Source organism: Macaca thibetana, chromosome 16, assembly GCF_024542745.1.
Source record: "Macaca thibetana thibetana isolate TM-01 chromosome 16, ASM2454274v1, whole genome shotgun sequence".
Taxonomy (NCBI): domain Eukaryota; kingdom Metazoa; phylum Chordata; class Mammalia; order Primates; family Cercopithecidae; genus Macaca; species Macaca thibetana.
In genome coordinates this window covers 2,312,291-2,333,391 of record NC_065593.1, presented here as the reverse complement: position 1 = coordinate 2,333,391, position 21,101 = coordinate 2,312,291, and the positions used below count along the sequence as shown (strand labels likewise).

Below are 21,101 nucleotides of genomic sequence, written 5' to 3'. Positions count from 1 at the left end.
GCCATAAGGGCCAGTGAGCAGGGTCTGGGTCTCATTTCTGCATGCTCAGTGCCCATCACAGAGCCTGGCACAAGGTAGGCTTGATATGTACATGCACAGTCACTCATATATTTTTATATATAGATAAGATACTAGAGTCGGGGCCTTGCTCTGTTGTCCAGTTGCAATCATAGCTCACTGCAGCCTCAAGCTCCTGGGCTGAAGTGATCCTCCCACCTCAGCCTCCTAAGGAGCTAGGACTACAGGTGTGCCACCACACCCAGCTAATTTTTAAATTTTTTTGTAGAGGATGGGGAGGCAGTCTCCCTATGTTGCCCAGGCTGGTCTTGAACTGGCCTCCAGTGTTCCTCCCACCTTAGTCTCCCAAGAAGCTGGGACTATAGGGCCACCACACCTGGCTCACAGGTATGTTTTGAGCCCTGTGTGCCATAGGCTATGCTGGCTGCTGAGGATACAGTATCTGCCCTGCGGAGTGGCAAGCACGGGTTTTGGACAGTGAATTGCAAATGTAAGGTGTGTTACAAAAGGACATTTGTATTGAATGGATAAACAGATGAAAGATTCAAAGGCAAAGTGATGAGGCAGCTCTGGCTTAGGTCCCATCTCTCCACTCCTGAGTCAATAGATAAGCCCCTTGGAAAAGCCCCAGCTGGCCTCCCTGACTTGGTTCTGTGATTGCCTCTGTTCATAGTTGTGTCTTGTGTCAGGCTGCCTCAGTTCAAATCTAAGTTCTGTTGCCTGTTAGCTGGGTGACCTTGCACAAATTACCTAGTCTCTCTGTGCCTTGGTTTCCTCCTCTGTAAAATGAGGATAGTCATAGTATCTACTTCATAGGGGTGTGGTAAGGATTAAGTAATACATATCAAGTTCCTAGAACAGTGCTAAAATTGGCAACTATTTAGTAAATATTAGCTATCTTCATCGTCATAATAAACATCATGATTCTCATATGAATGGGTTGTCTTCAACACAGCTTGTATTCTTGCCTGTGGAAGAGACAGTTAGCTGGCTCTCAATACTCGTTCTTCCCTTAGTCCTCAGTAGTAAGATCTGATTTTTATCTGGGCTCATTGTCCAGCCTCCCTTGCAGCTAGATGACATCACACATCTGAATTTTGGCCAATAAGATGCCAACTTATTGTTGTAAAGGTAGGTGGCTTGTCCCTCTTCATCCTGCACTCTGTCCTACTGAATGTGATGGCTGGAGCTCTAGCTGCCACCTTGGACAGTGGGGATGAGGAGGATGAGGCCTCATCAGCGGATGGCAGAGGAGGAACTGGGAAAGCCTCTCACGACTTTGTGGAGTGGGTCCAAAAACAGCCCTGGACTGCCCTCCTCTAGGCCTTTTTTATGCAAGAGAGAAAGAAACTTCTGTGTACTTTAAGTCTTTGTGGGTTTTTTTTTTTTCTGTTACACACAGCTGAATCTAATCCTGATTTCTTCTTTCAGCAAATGCCAGCTAATTTTAACACAAGTCTATAAAAGGGAAAATAATGAAAAAAAAAAATCAGTCATCAAAGCAAATAATAAAATGGTCCAAAGTCAAGTATTGAAGGCTTTTGGAGAATATCACTAATGAGCAAACCTAGAAACTCCCCTTCCTCCTCAAAAAGAGAGAATTAAGATATGAGGTATCAATTGCATTTTGCCAATTAGTTTCTACTTAAAAAATGTAATCATGTGTGTGGGTGCAGCAAAGCAGGCACTGTGTTCACTGGATGTGGCTGGAAATTAGTTTAACTTTTGCAGGAAAGAAATTTGGTAATAACATACCCAGAGTCGGTAATCCTTCTAAGATGTTGTCTGGAGGAAATACTCTGACATGTTGAAGAGGCTACAGATACAGTTAGGGGCCATTACTTGTTGGCTGCCCAGCATGGGAAACCTCTTCCCACGTTTAGGGTGTTCCTCTCCTAATTAGAATGCTGGGTGTTCACATTCCCAGGGTTCCTTGCAGTTTGATTGAAGGCACATGGCCTTGGTTTAGCTGATAAAATGCACGGTCCTGGGCTTCATTTTGGGAGAAAGTGATTTGAGAAGCAGGAGCAGGAACAATCCATTCCTGGGGTGATGGTGACCCCAGTGCTGTCTGGGTCCTAGTTTCTCTGGGTGGTTGGTGGTGGCTTGGCAAGCGCAATGCTGAGTGACACTGGCTTAGTCTCGGGCTGCAAAGCCCAGAGCTTGGTTCTCAGCCCTCCCAGTGATCAGTTTGCTCTGCCTGCTAATGTTTTTGAAAGAGATCCCCAACTCACATGCATGAAGATGTTTGTGTCTGGATTCTGTCATTGCCAACAACACACGCTAACTCTGACTTTGTTGGGAGGCTTTGCTGAGAGTCTAGACTAGGGGTGGGTGGGAGCTGAGGCTGCCCTGGGCTCTGGAAAGCAGGCCCTCAGTGGGGGTCCTGTGGTGGGACAATGTCGGGTTGATGCTGCTCAGTGCACAGGGCTATGGCTTTGTCTGTCTGCCAGATTCCAGGAGTGGGGAAGACCCATCCCACCGGCCTTGCTTGGGTTGTTTTACACATCCCTTGGAAAGGGGGTTGCAGTTGGACGCCTTTCATTTGCCTCCCCACCTTTCTCCGTACTGCCCTGGGCCCCGGGAGGCCAGCCTCACCCTCTGGTTTCTGATTGGGTCCAGCCAATGAGGAGCCTAGGAGGATTCAGTGAAAAGGAGAATGAAGTAGGAATATTCATTCTCCTCCTTGTAGAGTCCCCACAGGCTGGCTTTGTTTCTCAGCCAACAGTCTCAAGTCCTGCCAGGCAGCCATCTCCATAACAGCCCCCTGACTCACTGTGGGCGACTCCTTCTTCCTCTGCCCCCTTCGGGTCTAGGGGTGTTGATAGCCCTGGTGTTACCAGCCCAGAGATAGGAGGCCATCTCCTGCTCACACCTCAGCAAATAGTCCTTTTATTAATTGCTACTCAAATTGTCCTAATCTGAGTGTTACTTGATGGAAATTGGACTGATTCGGGGAGAGAGGCATCCCTGATGATAATACAGAAAACGAGTGTGAGATTAGGAGGGGAAGTGGCTGCAGGTGCACAAAAAAATCTCCCTCTGTCATAGTCATTGTAAGGTACGCTGTAATACTGTCAAACCCAGATGGCTCAGTAAAAGCGGATGACCCCCTGTGCTTCCTCGATGTCATTTTGGTAGGACATTTGCTCAAGTTGGTGTGGCTTCTGCCCCTGAGTTAGGCCTGTGCTTGTTGTTCTCCGCGTTGCCTGATCCACCCACGTCCTCCTCTGTGCCCGGGTGGCTGCCCTGTAGGGAGGGCATCACTGGGTTTCCATGGCCCCTGGCTTCCAGCTGGGTTTGACTAATGGGAGACACCAACAGGAGATGGGAGAAGAGAGAGGTTGAAGTATTTCTCCCCAGCTCCTGTCCTGATAGGCACTGCAGTTTTGGCTGTAGCTGTGCCTGCTGTCCTCCACCCCCCACCTCCTGATGACATCTCCTGCCACAACCTCCCTCACTGTCTCCAGTAACCCAGTTTCCTCCCCTTGCCCCTCAGGCTGGGATGATGAGGGCTCTCATCCTTGCTAGTCCCAGGATGCCTCAATGCCCCATGTTGGTTTTCTTAATGTTCACACCCAAGTAAATAGTCCCTTCATTAAATTCTCTGAAGAAAAACAAAACAAAACAAAACAAAACCCAAAAGGCTGAGTTCACCCTTTGTTTCCTGAGAGGACCCTGACTGACCCAAGGTCTTACTTTGGTTTCCTCTAAAAGCACAGCAGCCTGTGGAGTGGAGCTTTTTCTGTTGTTTCGGACAACAGCTAAGGACAAGACCTCTATTCTCTCTGCGGGTGCAGACACCTCCCTGTGTGTCTTGCTGGCAGGCAGCTAGACTGCTCCTTTATCTACCCTCCTGTATCCGGAGCTAGAGAAGCCTGAGGAGAGGTTTGAAGGAAACTCATCAAAGCAGAGAACACCTAGGGAGAAGAGACGGTGGGTCCCCCCAACCCAGGCCAAGCAAAGCAGCTCCGAGAGAGGAGCTGTCTGCCAGAAGGACAGACTTTCCCTGAGCTGCCCAAACCCAAGGGCCCTTTCCCAGAGGCCGCTGCTGCAGCAAAGTGAGAACAACTGTTTGGAAGACCGGGGGGTGAAGCCTGGGGCTGCCCGAAGTGGAGAGAAGAGAGAGGGCAGGGGCTCGCACAGTCATCGTTTGGCAGGACACGGATGTGGTATTCTGAGTGGGTACTGTGGAATATGAGGTCAGATTGGAATCAGGCCCATCCTCGTAACCTCTTTTACCTTAACTACCTCTTTAAAGGCTGTATCTCCAAATATAGTCGCATTCCAAGGTACTGCACGGTACAGCTTCAGTATGAATGTTGGGGGACACGATGCATCCCATAACAAGCATCTTCAAAGCACCAGGCACTCTTTAACCCTTTGTAGGCATCCGTGCACAAGACAGAATCTCCAGCCCTCCTGGAGCTACGGAAGAGAAAGAAAAGTAAGTGAAATGATGATAAGTACTATGAAAAATGAAGCAGGAAGGTGGCAGGAGTGGGGCCAAAGTTTGGGACAGGGCATGTCCAGAAGGCCGTAGTGTGGAGATGGTAATGGCGAACTCTGGGTCCAAGGGCAGACACAGACATGTTGTGGTGGGGAACACTGTATCTTATTTCTCTAACATGGGGGAAGGTTTTAGGAGGGATTTGGTATCTCTCCCCACCTTTTTATAGTTTGGGACAAGATCAGTTGATGGAGTTCAGGGTGTGGCAGAGAGAAGAGGCAGATTAGAGATGGAGAGGTGTTGAATGTAGGCTAAAACATTTGAACTTGATCCCAAGGGCCTTTGGGATTAGGGTATATTGAGATATGTAACTTAGGTTCCTGATTTTACTTTGATGTGTAGATGCTATATAACTGGGGAGAAAGCATACAGATTAGAGGTCTTTTTGTTGTTAAATAAACAAATGCATGTGTATAATTGGGATAAAAGGGGTACTTGGAGGCCATATATGGAGAAACAGCAGTCCCTAGCCCTGTGTTTGATGAGTCCTGGGGTTGAGTCTTTTCTCTTTCATTGTGCTGGCCAGCAAGTGGAGGTTTGTTTCCCTCAGTTCTGAGAAAATTATTTTCTATTACGTCTTTGGCTATTTCTTTCCTCCATTTTCTCTGTTCTCTTTGTGATAATTTTATTAGTTGGATATTGGATCTCTTAAGTTGATCCTATGTTATATATTGCCCGAAAAATCCTCTGTGCTCTGCCAACCATCTCTTCCTCCCCCTAAACCCCTGGCAACTACTGAACTTTTTATTGTCTCCATAATTTTATCTTTTCCAGGATGTCATATAGCTGGAATCATATAATAATTTGCAGCCTTTTCAGATTGGCTTCTTTCACTTAATGGTATGCATTTAAGGTTCTTCCATGTCTTCTCATGGTGTGATAGCTCACTTGTTTTCAACACTGAATACTATGCAGTTGTCTAGATGTACCCCAGTTTATTTATCCATTCACTTAATAAAGGACATCTTGGTTGCTTCCAAGTTTGGGTGATTATGAATAAAGCTGCTATAAACATCTGTGTGCAGGTTTTGTGTGGACGTACATTTTCAACTCGGGTAAATAACAAGGAGCATGATTGCTGGGTCATATGGTTAAGACTTTGTTTAGTTTTGTAAAAAAACTGCTAAACTATCTTCCAAAGTGTCTGTACCATTTTGTATTCCTACCAGCAATGAATGATTGCTGTTCCATATCCTTGCCAGAATTTAGTATTGTCGTTATTTTTTACTTTAGCTAGCCTTATAGGTATGTAATGATATCTTGTGATTTTAATTTGAATCATTTAATAGCAAATGATGTTGAACATCTTTTCATGTGCTTGTTTGCCATCTGTATACCTTTTTCAGTGAAAAATCTGTTCGTGTCTTTTCCCATGTTCTTTTTTTTTTGAGACAGGGGCTTGCTCGGTCATCCAGGCTGGGTGTAGTGGTGCAATCTTAGCTCACTACAGCCTCAACCTCGTAGGTTCAGACTATCTTCCCACCTCAGCTTCCTAAGTAGCTGGGACTACAGGCATGTGCCACCACGCTTGGCTAATTTTTGTATTTTTTTTAGAGACGTGGTTTTGCCATGTTGCCCAGACTGCTCTCTAACTCCTGGACTCAAGCAATCCTCTGACCTCAGCCTCCCAACATGCTGGGATTACAGGCATGAGCCACTGCACCCACTCCCCACACCCATATTCTAATTGGACCATTTGCTTTTTTCTGCTGGAGTTTTGAGAGACCTTTATGTATTTTAGATACTAGTGCGTTGTCAGCTATGTGGTTTGCAAATATTTTTACCCATTCTGTGGCTCGTCTTTTTATCCTCTTAACAGGGCCAGTCTTTTATAGAGCAAACGTTTTAAATTTTGATTAAGTTGAATTAATCAACTTTGCGTTTTTGGTGTTATATCTAGCAACTTTTTGCCTAGTCCTAGGTCCCAAAGATCTATTTTTTTCTAGTTTTATAATTTTACATTTAAGTTGGTGATCCACTTTAAGTTAATATTTATAGAAGTCAAGTTCTTTTTTTCCCCCTTCTTTTTGTAGATTCCTTAGGATTTTCTACATAGATAATTAGGTCATCTGCAAATAGGGGGAAGTTTATTTCATCCTTTCCTATCTGTGTACCTGTTATCTCCTTTTCTGTTCTTATTGCACTGGCTAGAATTTCTAGTCCTATGTTGAATAAGGATGATGAGAGCAGATATCATTGCCTAGTTCCTGATTTTAGCAAGAAAGCATCCAAGGCTAGGTGTGGTGGCTCATGCCTGTCATCCCAATACTTTGGGAGGCCATGGTGGGAGGATCACTTTAACCCAGGAGGTGGAGGCTGCAGTGAACTGTGATCGCACCACCACACTCCAGCCTGGGTAAGAGTCAGACCCTGTCTCAAAAAAAAAAAAAAAAAAAAGAAAGCAAGAATTCAGTCTTTCACTGTTAGGTATAATGTTACCTGTAGTTTTTTTGTAGAGGCTCTTTATCAAGTTGAGAAATTTCCCCTGTATTCCTACTTTTCTGACAATTTATCATTCATGAGGTGTTGAATTTTTTCAAATACTTTTTCCACATTAATTGATATGATCCTATGGGTTTTCTTCTTTAGCCTATTCACTTGGTGGGTTATATTGATTGATTTTCAAATGTCAAACCAACCTTTCATTTCTAGAATAAATTACACTTGGTCACAGTGTAGAATTATTTTTATATTGCTGAATTCTATTTGGTAATATTTTGTTAAGAATTCTTGCACCTATTCATGAGGGATATTGGTCTGGATATTTATCTTTCTAGTACCATCTTTGGTTGTGATACAGGGTCATAATAGCCTTGTAATGAATTGGGAAGCACTTCCTTCTCTTTCCTTCTATTTTCTGAAAGATATTGTATGTAACTAGTTTTAATTCTTTTTTTTTTTTTTTTTTTTTTTGAGACGGAGTCTCGCTGTGTCGCCCAGGCTGGAGTGCAGTGGCGCAATCTCGGCTCACTGCAAGCTCCGCCTCCCGGGTTCACGCCATTCTCCCGCCTCAGCCTCCCGAGTAGCTGGGACTACAGGCGCCCGCCTCTGCGCCCGGCTAATTTTTTCTATTTTTAGTAGAGACGGGGTTTCACCATGGTCTCGATCTCCTGACCTTGTGATCCGCCCACCTCGGCCTCCCAAAGTGCTGGGATTACAGGCGTGAGCCACCACGCCCGGCCTTTTTTTTTTGAGACACGATCTTACTCTGTCACCCAGACTGGAGTGCAGTGGTGTGATCATGGCTCCCTGCAGCCTCAACCTCCTGGACTCAAACGATCCTCTGTCCTCAGCCTCCCAAAGTTCTGGGATTATCGGCACGAGCCACTGAGCCTGGCCCTGTGTTAATTCTTCTGTAAAAGTTTGGTAGAATTCTTCAGGGAAATCACTTGGGCCTGGAGAATTTTTTTTTTTTTCCCTGAGAAATATTGTGATACATCTTTTAGGCCTCCATGGGTTTTGAAGAGATGTTTGTTGTCATTTAAATTGCTTTCCTCCTATAAATAAAGCATTTTTGTCTAGGTGCTTTATATATTTTTTCTTAGTTTTTAGTTTTCAGAAATTTATAATGTGTTTTGCTATGAATTTTTGGGAGTTATCCTGATTGGGATTTGCTCGCTTTTTTTTGTTTGTTTGTTTGTTGTTTTGAGACAGTCTTGCTCTGTCGCCCAGGCTGGAGTGCAGTGGCACAGTCTCGGCTCACTGCAAGCTCTGCTTCCTGGGTTCATGCCATACTCCTGCCTCAGCCTCCTGAGTAGCCAGGACTACAGGCACCTGCCACCACACCCGGCTAATTTTTTATTTTTAGTAGAGACCGGGTTTCACCGTGTTAGAAAGAATGGTCTCAATCTCCTGACCTCCTGATCCACCTGCCTTGGCCTCCCAAAGTGCTGGGATTACAGGCATGAGCCACCGCGCCCGGCCTGCTCACCTTTTTAATCTGTTGTTGGCTTATGTCTCTTGTCAAATTTGGGGAGTTTTCAGCCATTATTGCTTTGAGTACTTCTTTTTGCCTCACCCTCCTTCTTTCCTCTAGGGACTCCAGTGACACAAATGTTAGATCTTTGTGGTACAATAGTTGCCCAGGTCCATGAGTCTGTTCATATTTTTTCCAGTCTTTTTTCTCTCTGTTGTCAGATTAGGTAGTTCTATTGTTCTGTCTTGGAATTCACTGATTGTTCCCTCTGTCCTCTCCATTCTGCTCTTGAGCCCATCCACTGAGGTTTTTTATTTTGAGTATTGTATTTTTTGGTTTTAAAATTTCCATTTGGTTCTTTGTAGCTCCTTTTTTAAATTTTTCTTTTTTTATTTTTATTTATTTATTCATTCATTCATTTATTTATTTTTTGCTGAGGCTGTCTATGTTTCCATTTGTTTCAGGTGTGTTTGCAGTTGCTCATTGAAGCATTTTATTACAGCCATTTTAAATCTTTGTCAGCTAATCCTGACATCCCAGTCATCTCAGTGTTGGCATCTATCAGTTATCCTTTGTCATTCAGTTTGAGATTTGCTGGTTCTTTATATGATTAATACTTTTTTATTGAAACCTGGACGTTTTGTATTATGTTATGAAATGCTGGGTCTGATTGAAACCTGTTTTTTGTTTGTTTGTTTGTTTGAGACAGAGTCTTGCTCTATCACCCAGGCTGGAGTGCAGTGGCGTGATCTCGGCTCACTGCAACCTCCACCTCCCGGGTTCAAACCATTCTCCTGCCTCAGCCTCCGGAGTAGTTGGGACTACAGGGGCATGCTACCATGCCTGGCTAATTTTGGTATTTTTATTAGGTTGATGCAAAAGTAATTGCAGCTTTGCCATTAATGGCAAAAACCAGTTACTTTTGCGTCAACCTAATAGTAGAGACGGGCTTTCACCATGTTGCCCAGGCTGGTCTGGAACTCCTGGCCTCAAGTGATTCATCTGCCTTGACTTCCCTAAGTGTTGGGATTACAGGTGTGAGCCACCACACCCGGCCTAAACTTGTTTTAGCTGGCCTCCTCTGACACCCCTCTGGCCGGGAGAGGGGTGGCACTGCCTCAGTACCACCAGGTGGGGGTAGAAGTCCAAGTTCCTCACTTTGCTTCTGTTGACACTTAAGAGGGGGATTCCCTGTTACTGCTAGACAGGGTGCAAGTTTCAGCTCCCCACGTGGTCTCCACTAACACTGTAAGGTCAGGGGGAGCACCTGTAATGGCTGGGATACAAGTTCTGGCTCCCTACTTGGCCTTCTCTGATACCACCCAGCTGGGGATGTTGGGACCCCTCGTTACTGCCTTGTGAGGGGGAGGTCTAGGCTCCCCATTCAGCCTTTGTGGCGTGGGTGGGTGGGGCTGCATGCTTTCCTGTGGCGTTTGGCTGCAGTAGGGTATTTATTGCCTAGGAATTTTCTGTCTTGCCAGGCCACCCTTTTCCTGGTCCTTCAGATAGCAGATTTTGTTGAGGTTTTTTTTTTTTTTTTTTTTTTTTTTTTTTTTTTAGTGTGGCTGTTTGGCATTTCCAGATTGCCAGCTTCTCCAGTACCTATTCTGGGATAAGGAGACAAAAAGAAAGCCCAGGAGAGTCACTACCACCATCCTCAGTCCTGAGGTCCCTGCTTGCCTTCTTTTCTCCACCTCTCAGAGTCTTCCCATGTCTGTCTTGTATGTGATGTCCCAGGTTTTTAGTTGTACTTAGCAGGAAGTATAGGAAAAAATATACCTACTCCATCTTCCCACAAGTGGAAGTTCCTTAAAAAGAATTATGAGGCATAAGTTACATAGAGTGACGTAGACCGGTCTTTCCAAACGTGTACCTGGGAACTACCACCCAGATTCCTAGCACCACAGCAGGCTTCCTGTGAGGAGGGACACATTTTTATTTGCATCTTAAAAAAACCGGGCTGACTGCCAGTTGGAAAATGGATTAGTGGGAGGCAGGGGAGGGACTGATGGCCTGCGTGTTCTCAGACACCATCATCTGTCCCTGATGGCCTCTGTGGGTGGGGTGGGGTGGCCTGGGCTCCATAGTCACCTCCCTCCTCTTTGGCACTGGGTCATCAGTCAGGGTCAAGCAGTCCAGGGCTGCCTGATGTGGGTGGGGAACCTCTGCTCTTTCTGGCATCAGACTCAGTGTCAGGAAGCAGAAGCACATTTCAGCTTTTGTACGCCCTCTTTCCTGACCTCTGGGGTCAGGTGTTAATTTCCTGTTGCCTAACTGTACTCCACATTCATTTTGTCAGCAAACATGCTGTATTATGGATTGCTAAGGACGTGACTGCTGTGGCTGCTTTGCTCTGCGTGGCCCTAGATTATGGTGGTGTGATGGGGAGAGCAAATGGGGTTAGAGAGAGAGGAAGAAGAAACACTGTGTGTCTGCAAGAGAAAGAAAGAGAGAAAGAAATGCTAGAGACTAGATAGGAGATAGGCTTGGCTGCAGGTCACTTGGATAGCCTCAGTTTCCTCATCTGTAAAATGGAGCCAATATTTTCACCTTTAGAGAAATGTGGGAAGGATCGGAGATTCTGTTGTTAGAAGGACTCAGCATATAGTAGGAGTCCAGTAAATAGGCATGATCATTATTATCATTGTAATAAACTAATGGAAAACTGTACTTCTTTATCTGTTGGATATCTGTCCTCAGGCCTACTGTGTAAAAAGTCCTTCTGTAAGAATCTCTTGGATTTTCCTTTGACAAAAAAAAAAAGAGGAGAGGCCTTGTGGGGGTTGGTCTGAGATCCAAGTTGGGGCAGGGCTGATTCCTGGGGAGATCTGGGCACACTGAGGTAAGTGGCCCAGACTTGCTTCCAAGGCTGATTAACAGGCTAGCATTGGCCGGGCGCAGTGGCTCATGCCTTGTAATCCCAACACTTTGGGAGGCCGAGGCGGGCAGATCACGAGGTCAGGAGTTTGAGACCATCCTGGCCAACATGGTGAAACCCCGTCTCTACTAAAAATACAAAAATTAGCTGGGTATGGTGGCGTGTGCCTGTAATCCCAGCTACTTGGGAGGCTGAGGCAGGAGAATCACTTGAACCAGGGAGTCAGAGGTTGCAGTGAGCCAAGATGGTGCCACTGCACTCCAGCCTGGCAACAGAGCGAGACTCCATCTCAAAAAACAAAAGCAGACTAGCATTTATTGAGCGCCTACTGTTCACCAAGCTTTCTGCACTGACCCTACATGGGGGTAATTATATCTTCAGTTTTACTGCTGAGGTTTACTGCTGAGGAAACTGAGCTTGAGTGAGAAAAGTGACTCTGCCTAGTGAGTTAAGTGGAACCAGTATTTGAACCAAGGCCTGTTTGGTGCCAAAGCCTGGGTGCTGCCCAGGACACACATAACCTTGCCAGTCAGGTTGAAGGATGGCGTAGGTCAGCGGGCCACCAGAGGCTTACATGCAGAGGCCTGGACTGCAGCGGGCCTCTGGCTCTATTCAGACTGGCCTTCTGCCTATCAAACCAGCTGCAAGGGGCTGCCTGTCACTCCAGAGGGGTCTATGGGGCCTGGATCCAGTTGGGCATAGTCTGTGGGGGGAAGTTTCCTCCACAGGGGCCAGCTGGCCACATCTGTCAACTTCCTGGCTGACTGCCTGGATACTCCAGTCCCAGGATCCTAATGGGCAGTATGCAAGTTGGAATGGGGGTAGTACAGCAGAGGAGAGGGGTCTGGAGCCTGGTCTCAATTCTGACTTGGAGGAGAGGAGATGATGCATAATGGTAGGTTGGCTGCCAGCAGCCAGGGACTGCTCGCCAGTGTGGACATCCAGAAGGGTGCTCAAGGTGTCTTCTAACTTGACTCTTGTCACTTCCTTCTCCCCTGTTGTCCCCATCAGCTAGTGCCTCCCAACTTGTATGTCCTGCTTCCACCCTGCCTCTGAAGCCCACCTTCTTGTCCTCACCCACCCCCACCCCACCTCTTGTGCCCCACGCTTCATAACTCTGGAGAGGCAGCCCATATTTGCATTTCATCTTTCCCACTTTTGTCAATAAATCTAGCAAATGTTTGTTGGGCTACCCCAGGCCTGACTGTTTTCACTGTTGAAGGTTCAAATGAGATAATGGTATGAGGTTTGGGGAAGTAATTTAACTTCTCTAAGTCTCTGTTTTCTCATCTGTAAAATTGTGTGTGTGCGGGGTAGTGGGGGACTTATACCCACCTCAAGGGTTGTGAGGGTTAAAAAGATAGGGCTCCAGTCTCCAGGTGCCTCCTGCCCCTCCTTCCTCACCCTCAGCTTCTCTCTCCCCTTTCTGATATCTCTACTGTGCCTACTGCTCGATGAGCATCTGAAAATTCTACAAGGCTGGGCACGGTGACTCATGCCTGTAATTCCAGCACTTTGGGAGGCCAGTGTCGGTGGATCACCTGATGTCAGGAGTTCAAGACCAGCCTGGCCAACATGGTGAAACCCCGTCTTTACTAAAAATTAGCTGGGCTTGGTGGCAGGTGCCTGTAATCCCAGCTACTCGGGAGGCTGACGCAGGAGAATTGCTTGAACCCGGGAGTCGGAGGTTGCAGTAAGCCAAGATGGTGCCATTGCACTCCAGCCTGGCGACAGAGCAAGACTCCATCTCAAAAAGATAAAATAAAATAAAACTGTTTTTGACATGGCAGATAGATAACCCAAAAACTCCCTGAATAAAAGATAAAAATCATCCTTTAACATTTATAGCCAAAATTGGCAAAGATCAATATGTATGATTTTGCTCTGTGTTCACAAGATATCGTTCAATTATACTTACCCAAGTGGAAACGGGGTAAGAATAGTAATATGTGCTGCAATGCTTTGTTATAGCAAAATGTTAGCAATGCTCTAGATGTCTATCCCTAGAGGCCTAGCTCGACGATGTGGTCAGTACTCAAAGGCGCCTAATACAAAGTGGCTGTTGAAAGTAGCAAGGTGTCTCCTCCAGTCTGTCCCAGTGGATGCTCAGAGTAATGGCTCAGGAACACAAATCTGTTCACCTGTATCCCTGCTTAAAATAGTTTATGGCTCCACTGACATGCAGTGAAAATCCAAAAATCTGTCACGTGGCCCTCCATCATCTATCTGTTCCCTGCTGACTGACCTTGGTCCCCTTACCCTACCTTTATCCTTCCTTCTTGCCAGCCCTCACCCTGTGCTCCAGCTGCACCCGCACTGAACCTGCCCTGCCAACTCACTGCCAGGCCTTTGCATGTGCTGTGCCCTGTGTCTGCAGTCCCAGCCCCCAACAACGTTTACCCTGCTAACTCCCTTATCCTGCAAGACTGAGCCTTGCTGACTCCCAAGTCTGAGTGAGGGGCTTCCTCCGGGCTCCCACAGTTCCCTGGGCAGCTCCTATATAGCAGGGGCTGTGCTGCGAGGCAGCTGCTTCCTTGTTTGCACATAGTCTTTGAGCTCCTCGGGGCAGGGACCTGTCAAAAGACAAAATGACAATGCATTTAGTTTAAAGATCTAATTGGCTTTTATTTGAAATTTTAGAATTGGGCAATACCTCATTCTTATAAAATAGAATGATCATTTGACGAGCTGAACAGAGGAGATTGGCTTTATAGGCAGAAAGGGCTGAAGTAAGCAGACAGAACAAAAAGCAGACTGATTTCAAAGTTGCTTTCCTTATAATGGTTAAAGCAGAGGGGACTTCCTGTCATGCTGGCTAAAAGTGGCCTGTTTGGGGATTTGGCTATTATCTCTCTGTGTCCTGATTTCTTGGAAGATCAGATAAACAATTTAGTTTTGGCTTTGTAGCATGGAACTTCAGCATGAGTGAATCCATTTTGATTTGGTCTGTTGGAGCTTATCCAGGAGCTCAGTCCAGACCAATAACCCTCCTACAAATCTTATTTAACAGACCAAATCTTGTTATTTGTTGTAGTCTCTGCATCCGGCATCACTCTTGGCACATGCTTGGTATATATGAGGCATTTCATAAAGTTTGAAGAGCAAAGGGGAGGAGAGAGAAGGATGTGGAAGGGTTCCCTGTAGAAATTCTGAGCCAACTTGGGCCTGGGTGATGGGTTTCATGTAGGCAGGCAGAGACTGGCAAGGGCATTCCAGGCAAGGAGAGTGGCTGGGTCAAAGGTGTGGAGGTGTGAATGTTGGGAGACCACAGCACGCGGCAGGCCAGAAAGGAGGGGATGGCCCAGGATTGGGAGTCAGGGCATTTTATTTCTTCCAGGGCTGTCATTGGAAGGTTTCCTTAGCTCTCTAAGCCTCAGTTTCCTCATTCAGAAAGCAGGGCTAATAGTCACTGTATTATGAGAATCAGTTGAGGTAGTAGGGCGCATGACAACACATTGTGAACCCTAAATTGCTAAGCAAATGTTGGATAATTGTACTATTATTAATTGTTTCAGGATGCCTAGTACCAGATTGATGGTGGGGAGCTTCAGAAGTAAAGCTGGGGAGCTCTGACTTCCTTCCAGCTGCTGATGGGAAGGCCTGGCCTCTGATGCTCACACAAGGGGACCTGGCACAGACACAGCCTTGGTGAGAGCAAGGAGGGCCACTGGGCCTGGGGGACAGGAGGAGGGCAGCCACAGGGAGCACATGCTGCTGCACCTTGGGGCCAGGGTCAGGACCCAGATGGGGAAGGCAGCCATATTGGCATGGACACCAGCTCACCGCAGCCAGCAGCACCCAGAGGCCATTGGTTCAGCAGGACAGGAGGTGTCCCAAGCCCTGCAAGAAAGCAATATACGGGCATGGACTAACGGATGACACCAAGGGGAGGGCTTACACACCTCTCTGTGATTGGCCCGTCACCCTTACCTCTCCTCACTTCACATGCTACACTCCAGGTGAGCTGTTTATCTTGCAGCTCTGGGTCGTTGCATGAGCTCATCTCTCTGCCGCACATGTTGTTTGCCTGTCCCCATTCCTTTGCCTGGCCACCTCATATTCATCCTTCAGATGCAGCCTGTGTGAGAAGCCTTCCTAAGTGCCCAGGTCTGAGCAAGGTGCCTTTGCTTGTGCCTTGTGCGTCTCCCCTCACTCTACCTAATCAGAGAACTCACCACCCAGTACTTGTTTATTGACCTTTCTGTCTCCCTGGTAGACTGGAAGCACCCTGAAGACTCATCAGTCTACTCCCAGAGCCTAGTATGATGTCTGGTGTATTGCTCAATAAATGTTTGTAACATGGACAGATGGATGAATCCATGCATGGATAGATAAGAGTAAGAGTAGATGGTGGATGAGCAGATACGCAGATGGTGGAGGAGTGATGGATGAAAAGATTTGTACATGTCTGGGTGGATGGATGGAGCAAATCATACATGTGTGCATGGATGGATTGGTAGTTGGAGAATGGATGGATGAAAGAATATAAGAAATGAGGTCAGGTGTGGTGGCTCATGCCTGTCATCCCAGCACTTTGGGAGGCCGAGGTGGGCAGATCACTTGAGGTCAGAAGTTCAAGACCAGCCTGGCCAACATGTGAAAACCCGTCTCTACTAAAAATACAAAAGTCTCTACTGAAAATACAAAACAATTAGCTGGGTGTGATGGCGCACACTTGTAATCCCAGGGCTCAGGAGGCTAAGGCAGGAGAATTGCCTGAACCCAGGAGATGGAGATTGCAGTAAGCCGAGATTGTGCTACTGCACTCCTGCCTGGGTGATAGAGCAAGACTCTGTCTCAAAAAAAAAAAAAAGATAGAAAGAGAAATGAATGGTGGATACATAGATGAATTAATGGATGGATAATGAGTGCATGGTGATTGAGTGGATGGATAAATAGGTAGATAATCAGTGCATGCGTGGATAGATGGTTGGAGGAATAGAGAATGAATGAATGCATGGATGGGTGAGTGGGTAGATGAACAAGATGGTGACCGTGTCCCCCAAAGTTCAAGTGCTGGAAACGTAGTCCCCAGTGCAATGGTTTGAGAGATAGGACCTTTAAGAGGTGGTTAAAGGTCACCTCAGGGGAGGGGGGAGGGGGGAGGGATTGCATTGGGAGTTATACCTGATGTAAATGATGAGTTGATGGGTGCAGCACACCAACATGGCACAAGTATACATATGTAACAAACCTGCACGTTATGCACATGTACCCTACAACTTAAAGTATAATAATAATAAATAAATTTAAAAAAAAAAAGATGATATTCTACTATATTCCTCACTATACATTTAAATTCCACGGCACAAAAATAAAAAAGGCAATTTTGCAAAAATATTTATGAGGGCTTCATCTGTTTCTCAAAACATCTACCTAATAATTTGATACATAAATTATCCTCTTGTAAAATGCCTATCATGCATTATATTTATTTTTCTTCGATTTTTAACAGATACTCATTTACCAATGACTGTCATGCAATTCTTGCTATTTTCCAATAAAACTTTCATCGTGATGTCCGGAAAAAAAAAAAAAAAAAAAAAAAAAAGGTCACCTCAGGAATGGATTAATGCTATCGCCTCGGGAATGGGTTCCTTTATAAAAGGATGAGTTTGGTCTCCTTTCCTCTCTCTCTTGTCTCTGTGATGGCTTCTGCCATGTGGTGACACAACAATAAGACCCTCGTCAGATGCAGCCTTTTGTTCTTAGACTTCCCCGCCTCCAGAACCTTGAGCCAAATACATTTCTGCTCATTATAAATTACCCAGTCTATGGTATCGTGTTATTGCAGCAGAAACGGGCTAAGACCCAGTGCTTACCAGGGCAGTGCCCACAATGCCAGGCTTCATGAAGGCCAGCTTCCAGGCTAAGAGGTGGGAGAGGACTGGGGGCATTCCACCCAAAGGGACCTCTGATCTCATTGCCCCTCTCTCCAACATTTACACATCAGGAAACAGGCCCAGAGAAGATCAGGGCCTTGCCCAAGGTCACACATCTAGCTGGGGTTAGAACCAGTCAGAACTCAGTTGCCTGTTTCCAATATTCTGCATAGACAGAGGCTGGACTGATTTTTATCCCCCTCTGAGGCAAGTAACTGCAAATTGAGACACAGCAAAACTACAAACTCTTTCTAAGGCTTATTGTAATAACTAACTTTATTTCTGCCACCAAAGAGACCATGGAATGTAGTGGCTAAGAGCTTGGACTGGGGAGCCTGATGGCTTGGGTTTGGATTCCAGCTCTGCCATTAATAGCTGTGTGGTGTTAGACAAGTGGCTTAACCTCTCTGTGCTTCAGTTCCCTCATCTATACAATGGAAGTGATATAGTACCTCCCTCATAGGTTGTGTTACTCGGGGTGAGTTTATCACATAAAGTGCTTGGAACAGCACCTGTTGGGTAAGGATGTATGATGTGTGCCTGTGCATGTAAGGCAGTAAGAGTGAGCCCGTGTGTAAATGTGCATGAGCATGAGGCCTGAAGGTACACACGTATTTGTGTGTGAGTATGAAGGAGTGAGCATGTGAATGGATGTGGATGTGCAAGTGCAGTTGTGAGGATGTAACTGTGTACATGTGTTTGTGTGTGTGTGCGAGCACTGTGGGTCTGTATCAGGCAAGGTGGAGTCATGGATGTGCATGTGGCACAGCGTGTGAGCAGAGTGTGGGATACATGGAATATTTTGACCATATGTATATGGTATGTGTGAGGATTTACATGGAAGGGTATGTTGGGGGAGGGCTCACCAGGTGTGTGCATGCATGCATGTGTGTGTGCATGTGTGTTCGTGTGTGAAGCTGGTTCTTGCCCACATCAAGGGACTCAGAAACCTCCCCAAACAGGGTCCCAGTCTGGAAAACTGTATTTTTGATTCCTGAGGCTGGTTATTCAAAAAATTAGTCCACCTCCACTCCAACTCCCAGCCTGGAAGCTAGAGCCAGAGGTCAGGAAGTCAGGTCAGCAGCCTGAGCTGGGCCACCAGGAGCCTGGTTCACAGGGATGGAAGAGGCAGAGGGAGAGCAGGTGCTGGGAGCTTTCAGCTTCAGGATCTGGAGGCCAAGGGCTGGATTTGGGCAGAGGTCTGACAGGGTGGACGGCATGGAGCTAGTTGATGGTGCAGGACCAGCCCAGTGGGCGTTGGGACTCCCAGGTCCATACTCCTTGAGTCTGTGCAAGGTCTTGAAGGTAGTGATCCTGTCTGGGTGAGTTATGGCCCTATTCCTGGCATTTCTGTGCTGGGTAGAAGCACCTCACACCAACTCGGCCAATATTTGTTGGTGAATGAATGGACAACAGGTGAAATGAGAAATAAGTCTGTCTCTAGGGCCTGCAGTTCACTCCCTCCCACAGCTCAAGCTCCACCCCTGAAACCCAGGACTTCCCCTCCACCCCAACCCTCTCTGTGGACTCCACTCTCATTCAAGTCACTGCTCAGCCCCCAACAGCACCTTGAGGGCCTGTCCACCTTGCAGGACCAGGCCTGGCTCAGTGTGGCTCTTCCTGTCCCATTGAGTCCCTGGGGAAGGTCAGAGGCCACTTAGGGGCACCATGGGAAACCTGAGTGGTAGCCTCACCATAGTTAGAAAGCAAGCAACTAGGCAGAGTGGAGTTTCTTCCATTCCTTTTCAGGTTCACTGCAGTCCACGTGGGGTAGTCATCCTCCAATGAGGGCCTCAGCTGCCAGGCTCAAGAACTTTGCAGGCGCTGGGCCCTTTGACTGTCTGAAGGACTCTCTCTATAATCAGAGCAAACACATTAAAACATGGGGCATCCACAGCCCAGGTTGAGTTGAAGTTTTTTGCCATGAATATTTTTCAAAGGATAGGATCATCTTTTGATAAGACACACTATTTATCTTGGTGTCTGAACACTTTTTTTTTTTTTTTTTGAGACAGGGTCTCACTCTGTCACCCAGACTGGGTACAGTGGCACAATCTTGGCTCACTGCAACCTCCACTTCCTAGGCTCAAGTGATCCTCCCATTTCAGCCTCCTGAGTAGCTGTGCACCACCATGCCTGGCTGATTGTGTGTGCGTGCGTGCGTGCGTGCGTGCGTGTGTGTGTGTGTGTGTAGAGAGACAGGGTTTCACCATGTTGCCCAGACTGGTCTCGAACTCCTGAGCTGAAGTGATCCACCCACCTTGGCCTCTCAAAGTGCTGAGATTACAGGTGTGAGCCACCATGCCTGGTCGATGTCTCAACACTTTACTGCCATTACTTTCTCTGTTTTGGTCACCCTGACTTCTCAGAACCTAGCACTGTGCTCAGCACTTAGTAGGTGCTCAGTAAACATGTGTTGAATCAGTGCATTCATGACTTGAATCTGACTTTACAGATGATAACTCAAGCTGGGTTTACCAGCTAACAGCATGTAAGGGGTACTGGGACATTAAACTAAGTGGGTGTTACTTTTGATTTTGAAATTTTCTTTTTGTGGTTTGGAGACTCTCATTTTTCCATTAGATTTCTAACATTCTCATAGACCGTAGACTCAGAGACTTGTGGAGCATAATGGATAAAGTGGGGCTGCCCATAGACGTGGACCCATGACCACTACAGCTGGCCTCCCTGGGCCAGGGGTTCCCCTTGGAGCCCTAGATAGCATCAGAGGCCTCTGGCTGCAAAGGAGCAGGGCCCATCCTTTATCCAGGAGCAAACCTGGTGTTCCTCCCGTCTCCTATCCACCTGATCGGCCTGTACCGTGCCTTGAGGAGTGCCCTCTTTTAGGTGCCTGAGTATGATCCCAGGTGGATCTCTATTTCCACTTGTAGCCTTGACTTCCCCAACAGCACCCCCAGCCTCCCCGCTTGTCCCTCTAGTCTGTTGTCCATACAGCAGCCAGAGTGGGCGGGGCCAGCTTCACAGCTATGCATCCAGTGCAGCCACTCAAGACCAGAGGTCAGAAGGGCCATGTGCTTGGGCTTCAGTGCTCTGGCCACCATCTTGAAACATGTTAGCATTGAATTTGTGCTTTGTGAGTGAAGTCTGATGAGAAAACAGCGCCTTCACTGGGAATTTGGAAGCTGGTTTGTGTGTGTCCCATGTCCCACTGCCTTCCCAGCACAGGCTCTCGGCTGCCCACTCCCAGGCTCCCGGTGTCCCCACCTCTGCCCCACCATGGCTGGCCCCCTCCATCTGGAGGCCTGAATGGGCTCAAGGAGGACTGGGGACTGCTGGATTGGCCCCTGGCATCTTAGGGTGTGACAAAGTGGTGACTTTCCCCTCCCCGGGCTGAAACTTAGCATAGGCTTCTCCATGACCCCCAATCCAGGTATTGAACGTGTCCTAAAATGACTGTGGCAATCTGGAGGGGCTGCCTATTGGCCATGGGTGGAGGCAGTGTGCCGTGAGAAGAGGCAGTGGACTTTCTTGCTTCTGATGGGGACTTTGCAGTTACGTTTTTCACCAAATCCGCAAATTGTATAACTATCCTGGCCAGGCACTGTGGCTTATGCCTGTAATCCCAGGACTTTGGGAGGCCGAGGTAGGCAGATCACTTTGAACTCAGGAGTTTAAGAATAGCCTGGGTAACATGACGAAACCCCGTCACTACTAAAAAATACAAAAAGTATCTAGGCATGGTGGTGTGCACCTGTGGTCCCAGCTACTGGAGAGGCTGAGTCTGGAGAATTGCTTGAACCCAGGAGGTGGAGGCTGCAGTAAGCTGAGATCACACCACTATACTCCAGCCTGGGTGACAGAGTAAGACCCTGTCTCAAAAAAAAAAAAAAAAAAAAAAAAAAAAAAAAACCAAACTGGCCAGGCGTGGTGGCTGAG

The 21,101-nt window shown here is 46.9% G+C and overlaps 1 protein-coding gene across 1 annotated transcript in view; it reads left to right on the top strand.

The window, feature by feature from the left end:
* The window catches only part of MAPK7 (mitogen-activated protein kinase 7), a 33,593-nt gene that overhangs the window by 9,996 nt on the left and 2,496 nt on the right, over positions 1-21,101 (top strand). The gene's annotated exons all lie outside the window — the stretch shown is intronic.